This window comes from Nannospalax galili, unplaced genomic scaffold (assembly GCF_000622305.1).
Source record: "Nannospalax galili isolate Female #2095 unplaced genomic scaffold, S.galili_v1.0 scaffold135, whole genome shotgun sequence".
NCBI classification, from domain to species: Eukaryota; Metazoa; Chordata; class Mammalia; order Rodentia; family Spalacidae; genus Nannospalax; species Nannospalax galili.
Window position 1 is genome coordinate 4,022,610 of NW_008338998.1, and position 9,187 is coordinate 4,031,796.

General features: G+C 42.2%; 1 pseudogene; it reads right to left on the bottom strand.

Moving 5' to 3' along the window:
• Window positions 1-7,457: 7,457 nt before the first annotated feature.
• Window positions 7,458-8,436, bottom strand: LOC103734611 (annotated as a pseudogene).
• Between the last annotated feature and the right edge of the window lie 751 nt (window positions 8,437-9,187).

A 9,187-nucleotide genomic window follows, 5' to 3' on the forward strand; every position in this document is an offset into this window, starting at 1 on the left:
TCTGTGCACCAGGTGCATACAGCGCCCTTAGAGCTCAGAAGGGCAGTCGGATACCCTGGAACCGGAGTTCTAACAGAGGGGTTTGTGAGAGGCGATGTTGGTGTTGGGAATCGAACCCGGGTCTTCCGCAAAAGCTCTGAACCACTGAGCTATCTTTCTGGCCTTAAAGATATTTTAATATAGGTTTAAGCACCAAGGGTTAAGAAAAAGAGAAGCACGCCGAATAAAGTAAGACACACCCAAGTGGGAGTATCTGCTTCCCAGAGGAGAGCAACGGAAAGCAAGACGCCCCTAGGCACGGGCTCCTCCACCAAGCGGTTCATAGTCTGGGCGTTAGCCAGGGCTGCCCTTTGGGTGGCTCTCGGCTTGCATCTAAAGGTGGCCAAGAAATCGGTTTTTGTGCTTTTTTTGTTTGTTTGGTTGGTTGGTTTTGTTTTGCCTCTCTCTTTGGATGAGAGGGATACATGAGATGGCACCAAAGAGGCCTCGGATGGAATTATAATCTGATAAAGTAAAACCAGCAACCACTAGGGTTGCACCGGGGTTTGTTACATGCCCTTTCCCTGTGACTGGACTTTGGTGAGATTGCTAGAAAATTGCAGGTTCCTGGCTGGGAAGGGAGGAGAGCATTGAGCAGTTGTTAATTGTACTGTAACTTTTCCTTCACTGCTGGTGAGAAGCTTCAACACATGGCCGAATGAGGGGCTCCTCTTCCTTCTCGAGTCCCCCCAAATTTCCGTGCCTTTCTATCTTGCCTCAGGTTGAACTTCAGAGAGATCTAAAGAGATACCCAGGCGGCACAGCCCTGAGGGAGAAGGTGCTCACGTGGAAATTAGGCGGTGGGAGCAGGTGTACATTCCGCCAGACCCAACGAAGAAAATAGCCCCTCGGCCCCCTGAAGTAATAGTGTTTGTGCCATCACATCTGCCCTCTGAGGCACAAGAAAATGCATGTGTAGACTTGTAGGAATGGCTGACAAAAACCTGACTTGAAGTAGTTCCAAAAAAAAAAAAAAAAAAGAACAAGAGAGACAGGTTAAGTAACATATACCATAATGCTGAACATAGGTGCAGCAAGGGTAGGAGAAAAAAATGCACCCAGCTCCCCACCCTGCTTCACTGCCACCCACCCTCCTCCTTCACTCCTTACTGCACTAAATTTTTTGTTGTTGTTGTTCTTTTTGAGACAGGGTCTCCCTGTAGTCCCAGCTGGCCTGAAACTCACTATGTAGACCAGGCTGGCCTTGAACTCACAGAGATCTGCCTGCCTCTGCCTCTGCCTCCTGAGTGCTGGTATTTAAAGGCCTGTGCCATCATGACCGGCTACTGCACTAAATTTTGTTTGGAGGTTTTGTTATTGTTTGACAGGGTCTCATGCAGTTGGGAGTGGCCTTGAACTCCTGATCTTCCTGCCTCCACCTCTCAAGGGCTGAGGTTACAGGCATGTGCCATCATACCCAGCTCCCACTCCAGTTCTTTTTTTTTTTCCATGTTAATGGAAACAAGTCTTTATTAAGTAACTTTTAAAAATTTGTATTTATTTTATTTGTGTATAAGTGTGTTGCCTGCCTATGTAAGTGCACTGATTTTGCACAATGCCTGAGAAGGTCAGAAGAAGGCATCAGATCCCTTGGACCTGGAGTTAGGACAGTTACTAGTTGCCATCTGGGGACTGGGAACCAAACCTGGGTTCTCTGAAAGAGCAGCCAGTGCTCTTAGCCACTGAGCCATCTCTCCAGCCCCTATTAAGTAACTTTTAATATCAGAAGGATAAAACTCATATAATTCTCTTTACAGCACATATATACGTATATATATATAAATGGCAGTGCTTGGCCATCTTAAGTTAAAGGTCTTTGTGCTGGATAGCTTCAGTTGTTAACTTGACACATCTGGGTAGAGGAAACCTCAGTTGAGGTACTTCTTCCATTGATTGACCATTGGCCATGTCTGTGAGGCATTTTCTTGATTGTTGACTGATATGGAAGAGCCCAGACCACTGTGGGTAGTGCCACCCCTGGACAGGTGGTCCTAGGTTATATAATAAAGCAGGCTGATCACAGGCCAGAGCAGCAAAGCCAGTAAGCAGCACTCCTCCAGTGTCTCTGCTTCAGTTCCTGCCTGCAGGTTCCTCCTTGAGCTCCTGCCCTTGCTTCCCTCAGTGGAGGACTATACTGTAAGCTGAGGGGCCTCTCCTCCCCAAGAGGAAGTCACAGCAAAAGCAAACTAGAACAGCCTGTTATCATAAAACATAGGGGTTTTGTTGAGTTTTTTATTTGTCTTTTTGAGACAGGGTTTCCTGAAGCCTAAGCTGGCCTGGAACTCCCTATGTAGACCAGCCTGGCCTCAAACTCACAGAAATCCACCTGCCTCGGCCTCCCAAGTGCTGGGATTAAAGGCGTGCACCACCATGCCCACTATAAAATATAGTTTTAAATTTTATTCAAATTGATTTGTAACTTCCCTAATATACATAACAAAAATGTAGTAAATTAGCAAATATTAAACGATAATGATGATTCATCATTCTTAATTTGTGGTTTCTAGAAACAGTATATGCACTTAACATATGTCAATTCCTTGGTTTATCAGTTGCAGTGTATGATGCAACAAAATACAAAATATGTGCTTGGTGAACATCTGTATCTATAGACAGCAGCTAGAGATTAGGTTTCAGTACTAACATTTAGCTGTTCTACAAGCAATTAGTATTACATAACAATATGCCATTGACGCAACCTTTTTATACTGAAAAAAAATCAAAATAAAAACCAATATTTATGAACTTTAATATGAAATATAGCTCTTCAGGTGGAAATAAAAAATAAAGTCTACCGGGGCTGGAGAGATGGCTCAGTGGTTAAGAACACTGGTTGTTCTTGCAGAAGACCCAGGTTCGAATCCCAGCACCCACATGGCAGCTAACAACTGTCCATAACTCCAGTTCCAGAGGATCCAACAGCCTCTTCTGACCTCCTCGGGCATTGCATGACACAGGTGCACTTACTTACATACAAGCAATACACACATACACATATAACAATAATAATTTTTTTTAAAGTCTACCAAGTACCACAACTGGTCACACATGGACATTGTCTATGAATTGCCTAGGCCTAAGTGACACATCTACAATGCAACCTCTATACCTAAGGCTCATGGAACATAGAACAGGGATAAAGAAGAGGACACTAATGAATCTCTCAGTTCTCAATAATGAAGCTCCCTCATGCAGCAGAGGGTCAGGAACACAAAAGGTCACAAATAGCCAAAGTGTAGAGATCAAGAGTCTGCTGAATGATGGTCCTTGGACAGGACCCCTTTATTAAACTTCACCTACCCAAGGCTCAGGGACCATCTCCAAAGAGGGGGTGAAAGACTGTAAGAGCCAGGGAGGAAGTGCATGACCATATAGAAACAGAGTCCTAAAAGCTCCTGGGAACCTGCTCATATGATTCTATGGCAATGGTGTCAGCATACACAAGTCCCATGCAAACTCAGACAATAACCCAGCATAGAACTGGGAAAATGAACAGCAGACCCCAGTCTAATCTGAAGGAATGTTGGCAACTGATTGCTGCTAGATGAAGAAGAACTGACCTTCCTAAAACAAGGGACTCTAGATAGACTGACTAGACTCAGTGATGGACTTACACTGGGGAATGGCTGAAGACACTGATAACCCAGTGGGCCTTCACAGGGATGACAGTATATGGGCTCCAGTTGTGGGCCTATGGGAGGGTGCCAGTGGGGATAAGGGTATAAAGATGATTACGATGGTTTGAGATGTTCTGTATGAAATACACAAAAAATTCAAAATTTTTTTAAAAAAGAAAAGCAAAAAAATAAATAAAATCTGTCTACTATTGAATATACTTAAGATTTGAATTTTGTTATGCTGAGAAAAAAAGCTCTTTTGTATTGGGAAAATAACTCTCCAAAAAAATAGTAGAAAACCCCACCAATATAATGCTTTGTCCTTTCAGTTCCAGCACAGATTTGGGAACATATTGGAAATGGAGTCATGCACATTCACAGGTGAAATGCATAAGTGTAGTTGAAAGAAGTCTTTCCTTGTGCTTGGAAATAGGTTTGGACAGAAGTAAACTGATTGGAGGTTGTCACAGCTGCTTTCATGAACTACACCAAGGGCATTATTATCTCCCTCCCCTTCCCCTACATTACTAAAAAATGTAAATATATTTATAATTTGCAACACAAATATAGATTGAACATAAAATGTTTCATATTTTGATATATAGTCTAAATATTAATGACTTGATCAGATTAATGTACGCAATGTTCACGTCTTCAATTTTCTGCCAATATAGGTATATCTCAAAGCCCATCCTGAAATGAGAAAACCCAGGCAGCCCCATCCACATTCACCAAGGGAGGCAATGGGTAGGAATTCACAGTCAAGACCACTGTATTCCTGATCATAGCAGCCTGAGCGGTCTGGGCACAATGAAGGTCAGTGTAGCAGTTTTTGTCCCAAGTTATAACCAGTGATCTAGTAAACAGTCATCAGCCCTATTATTACTAGCAAGTAATCACAATGCATTAAATAGTTAATTGCACTGGACATGGTGGTGCATGCCTTTAATCCCAACACTTCGGAGGCAGAGGCAGGAGGATCTCTGTGAGATCAGACCAGCCTGGTCTACATAGTGGGTTTCAGGCCAGCTGAGGCTATAAGGAGATACTGTCTTCAAAAAAAAAGAAAAAAAAAGTTACTTGCAATCATACAGAATTAGGTACAACTTTGTTATAAAATAAAAAATTAACAAATCTATGTTGTTAAAACTGGCAGTGTAAAAAGCCAGGCATGGTAGCAAATGCCTTTAATCCCAGTACTTTGAAGGCAGATATCTGTGAGATTGAGGCCAGCCTAGTCTACACATTGAGTTCTGAGCCAACTGGGGCAAAAGGGAGACTCTGTCTCAAAGACAAAACAAAACTGGTGGTGTAAAGAAGGCAGGACTGGAAGTTTCTGAGTCACCTGTAGTGCTAGGTGCCCTCCATAAACTCTCAGTGTAGCCAGGCTTTGGGAAACCCTGTCCGCAATCTCAGGCTATACACTGTGTTCATAGGGCACACATCCTATAATCTTCACTCAGCCAAGATGAACTTCACTTTCAGCAACTCTTATACAAGCTATGTCTGAGTATATGGGATAGTATTAGTACTTCAAATCAAATAGACAAGAAACTACTTAGGGTTAGTGTTGTCAGAGCAGCTTTTTATGGGGTGTGCTGGATCACTTTAGTTGTTAACTTGACACACCTGGGTAAAGAGCGCCTCAATTGGGGAATTGTGTCCATTGGACTGGCCTGTGGCCATGTCTGTGGGGTATCTTCTTGAATGGGTGGTGTTTTCACTATGGGCAGTGCTACCCTTGGGCAGGTTGTTCTGAATTGTATAAGAAAGCAGGTTGAGCATGGACCAGGGGAGCCAATAAGCTATGTTCCTCCATGGCCTATGCTTCAGCCCCTGCCTCCAGGTTCCTGCCCTAAGTTCCTACCTTAGGCTCCCTCAATGATGAACTGTGACCCAGGAGATATAAGCCAACTAAACCTTTTCCTCCCCAACTTGCCATTGGTCAGAGTATTTTGTCATGGCAATTGAAAGCAAACTAGGACAGAAATTGGTACCAGGGAATGGGCTGTTGGCTGTGAAGAACCTGACCATGTGGGTTTTTGAAAGAATGTGAAAGATTTTGGATGTTTGGACTAGAAAAGTAGTTGACTGCTGTAAGCAATGGACTAATTTCTTTGGCAGAGGATATTTCAAGGTAGCCTAATGCAGAAATGGTGAATATTATGTAGATCTACAGTGAAAAGAGCAAATGGGGCAGAAAAAAAATGCAGAATGTACAGTTTGGATTGAAAAAGAGTATTAGGAAGATAAATGTTAGAGCCAAGGCATGTGCTAAAGGAGAGGATCCCTTTGATAGAGAAATTAAAATGATTAAGGAGAGGCCTAGAGATTTGTACTTAAACAATGGAGAGAGTACTTCCAGGGCAAGACCACATCTGGCTAAGTTGCCAACTTGTGAAAGGAAAATGCTAGAGGGTTTTTCTACTCCTAGAAAACCACAGCAAAAAAAAAAAAAGCTTTGAAAATGGATGATACAGGCCAGGGTCCATTCCAGATTTGCAACTAAATTTAGCAATGTCGTTCACCTGGTACTAGCTTTAGAGGCATGAAAGATGCAAGAATGAAGGGACCATCAGTTCTTCCTCTGTGGTTTCAGAGAGCTGCTTCTGAGGCCAGGCAGCATGCAGCGGGGGCAGCTCTGCATAAAGAAGGCCCTAACAGGCCAAGAGGCCTTGATAGGCCATTATATGAATCTGTGAAGGTGAAGCCTGGTTGGCATTGGAGATCCCAAGAAGATGTTCATGATGCCAGAGCTGTGAGACATCTGTCAAGGAGTACTGCATACAGGGAGTGGTACCATACATACATATATATATATATATATGTATTTCATATAGAAAAACTGGAGAGGCTGAGCCATCTAAGGCCTTTGGAAGTAAAATCCCAGAAGTTGAACATGATGCTACTGGATTTGGTGTTTGCCCTGCTGGTTTTTGGTCTTGTTTTGGTTCATTATTTCCTCACTATGCCTCTATTCCTCCCTTTTAGAATGGGAATGTGTATTTGGTTCCACTGTATGTTGGGAGTATGTAATTTGTCTTTTGATTTTACAGAGGCTTACAGTTAAGAGATTGTCCTGAGTCTCAGAAGAGACTTTGGACTGTTGACTTTTGAATAGTATTGAGACTGGCAAAGACTATGGGAATTTTTTTAAATGGACTAAATGCATTTTGAATTTTATATGGTCATGAGTCTCTGGGAGCCCGGGAGTAGAATATGGTGGTTTGAATGAGAATGTCCCCCATAGGCTCCAAGTATTTGGACTTTTTCGTCCCTAGTTGGTGGCACTGTTTTGGGAGGTCTTAGAAGGTATAGCCATACTGGAGGAAGGATGTCACTGGGGGTGGGCTTAGAGAGTTCTTAAGCTTTGCCCAATCTCTAGTCACTCTCTGCTTCCTGTGGCTGCTTGAAGATGTGAGCACATAGCTTCTGCTCCTACTCCAGCCACCTCTGCCGCCATGCCTCGCCACTCTTGACCCTTTGGAACTGAAAGTGAAATAAACTCTTCCTTTTATAAGTTCCCTTGGTCATGGTGGTCATGGTGTTTCTGTCACAGCAACAGAAAAGTAACTAATACATGGGGGTACCATTATGCTCAGATAGATATAGAGATGATAGATAGATAGATAGATAGATAGATAGATAGATAGATAGATAGATAGATAGATGATAGATGATAGATGATGGATAAATAGATGATAGATAGATGATAAATAAATAGATGATAGATATAGATAGATAGATGATTGATAGATAGATGATAGATAGATAGATAGATAGATAGATAGATAGATAGATAGATAAAGAGTTAACAGCTGTCTGGCAAACAAGACATGGTGGTGCTCTCTTTTCACAGATTTTGTTGATGTATTCCATGCAGAACAGGCTTTGCCTAATGGAACTAGGCTAGTAACAACGTCATCCTCAAAGCAAATCACCCAGTCATGCTTCTCCTTGATTCTGGAGGTGAGTGAGAGGTGGACCCTCCACTGGAAGAGAGTAACTACTGGCACCATTAGGAAAAGCAGTGGTGTATATTGGAAGGCCAGCATGGGTCACTCCTAACTCTCTGACCAAGTGGATGTTCTAGGCTCTGAGGAAATGTAAGAGACAGATGATGAGTAGATGAGTGACTTTCTCTACACAGTCTTCAAGTTACCAAGGATCATTCCCAAAGCCAGAAAATGGGCTAACTGGTTCAGATGCAGTCCAGATAGTTTGATAAAGAGTCAAAAACAGGAGAGTCAACTGCACCATCTTTTGAGCCTACAGATAGTAATGTATCTCCAGACCCAAAGTTTCCTGTGCTAAATGAGCTCGTTAGATTAAAATGAGCCAGCCTATTGCTTCCAAAATGGGAATCTTCGAGAACTGGAACGATCATTTCAATAGTTCAATATCATTCTTCTGTAGCTAGGAGGAACTGGATTTGAGGACAGCTATGCCAAGCCAAGAGTGCCACCTTCAAAGCTTACATAGGTACCATTGTAATGGAATCATCCTCTTCATTAGGCTCTGCATAGCTTCCTGTGTGCAGGCAATCAGCATTGTTATTTTTTCCATTCTTAATTAACATTTCTAGGCATTCCTGTCATCTCAAAGACAGGCTCCTTATCTCTGCAGAGTTACTATGTATGTGTGGGTCTGGTGCTGAACTCTATTGTTGATACTTTCAGTCCAACCACTAATCCCACGGCCCAATAAGGAGCCTGACCTAGATGGTAGTTTAGCTAATAAGATTAGGACTACTTGGTATCCCTCCCAGGGCAGGGTCATTTTTGTTTCAAAATGTAAGAATCATAGAGAAGGGCAAGGCAATGTTGTAATGCAAAAAGACTGGATGCAAAATGCATAAGGACTGCATACAATTCAATATTAAAATGACAGCTCAATAAAAACAGGGCAAAATACATTAACCAACATATCAGAAAGAAACTACTTTGCAAGTCTCATAAAATTAAGTATACATATATATTGTATGACACAGTAATTCTATTTTAGGTATTTCCCTAAGAGAAATGAAAAATCAATCTCTGCACAAAGACACATTAATATTGTTATTAGTTTGTTCATAATAGCAAAATTTAGATCAAAGTGAACAAATGAGTAAACAATTATTCATACAATAGAATATTTTCAAGCAATAAAAAAGAAAGAACAGGGGCTGGAGAGATGGCTCAGTGGTTAAGAGCACTGACTGCTCTTGCAGAGGACCCGGGTACGATTCCCAGCATCCACATGGTGGCTATGAATCATCCTTAACTCCAGTTCCAGGGGAATCCGAAGCCCTCTTCTGGCCTCCCTGGCATTGCACGACATGGGTGCACTCATGTACATGCAGGCCATACACTCATATACATAAAATAAAAATAACAAATAAGATATAAAATTTTTTTTAAAAAGGAAGAACAAAAAACACGGTAAGATACTACTTCAGGTTGGGCGTGGTGGTGCAGCCTTTAATCCCAGCACTCAGGAGGCAGAGGCAGGCAGATATGGCCAGGCCAGCCTGGTCTACATAGTGAGTT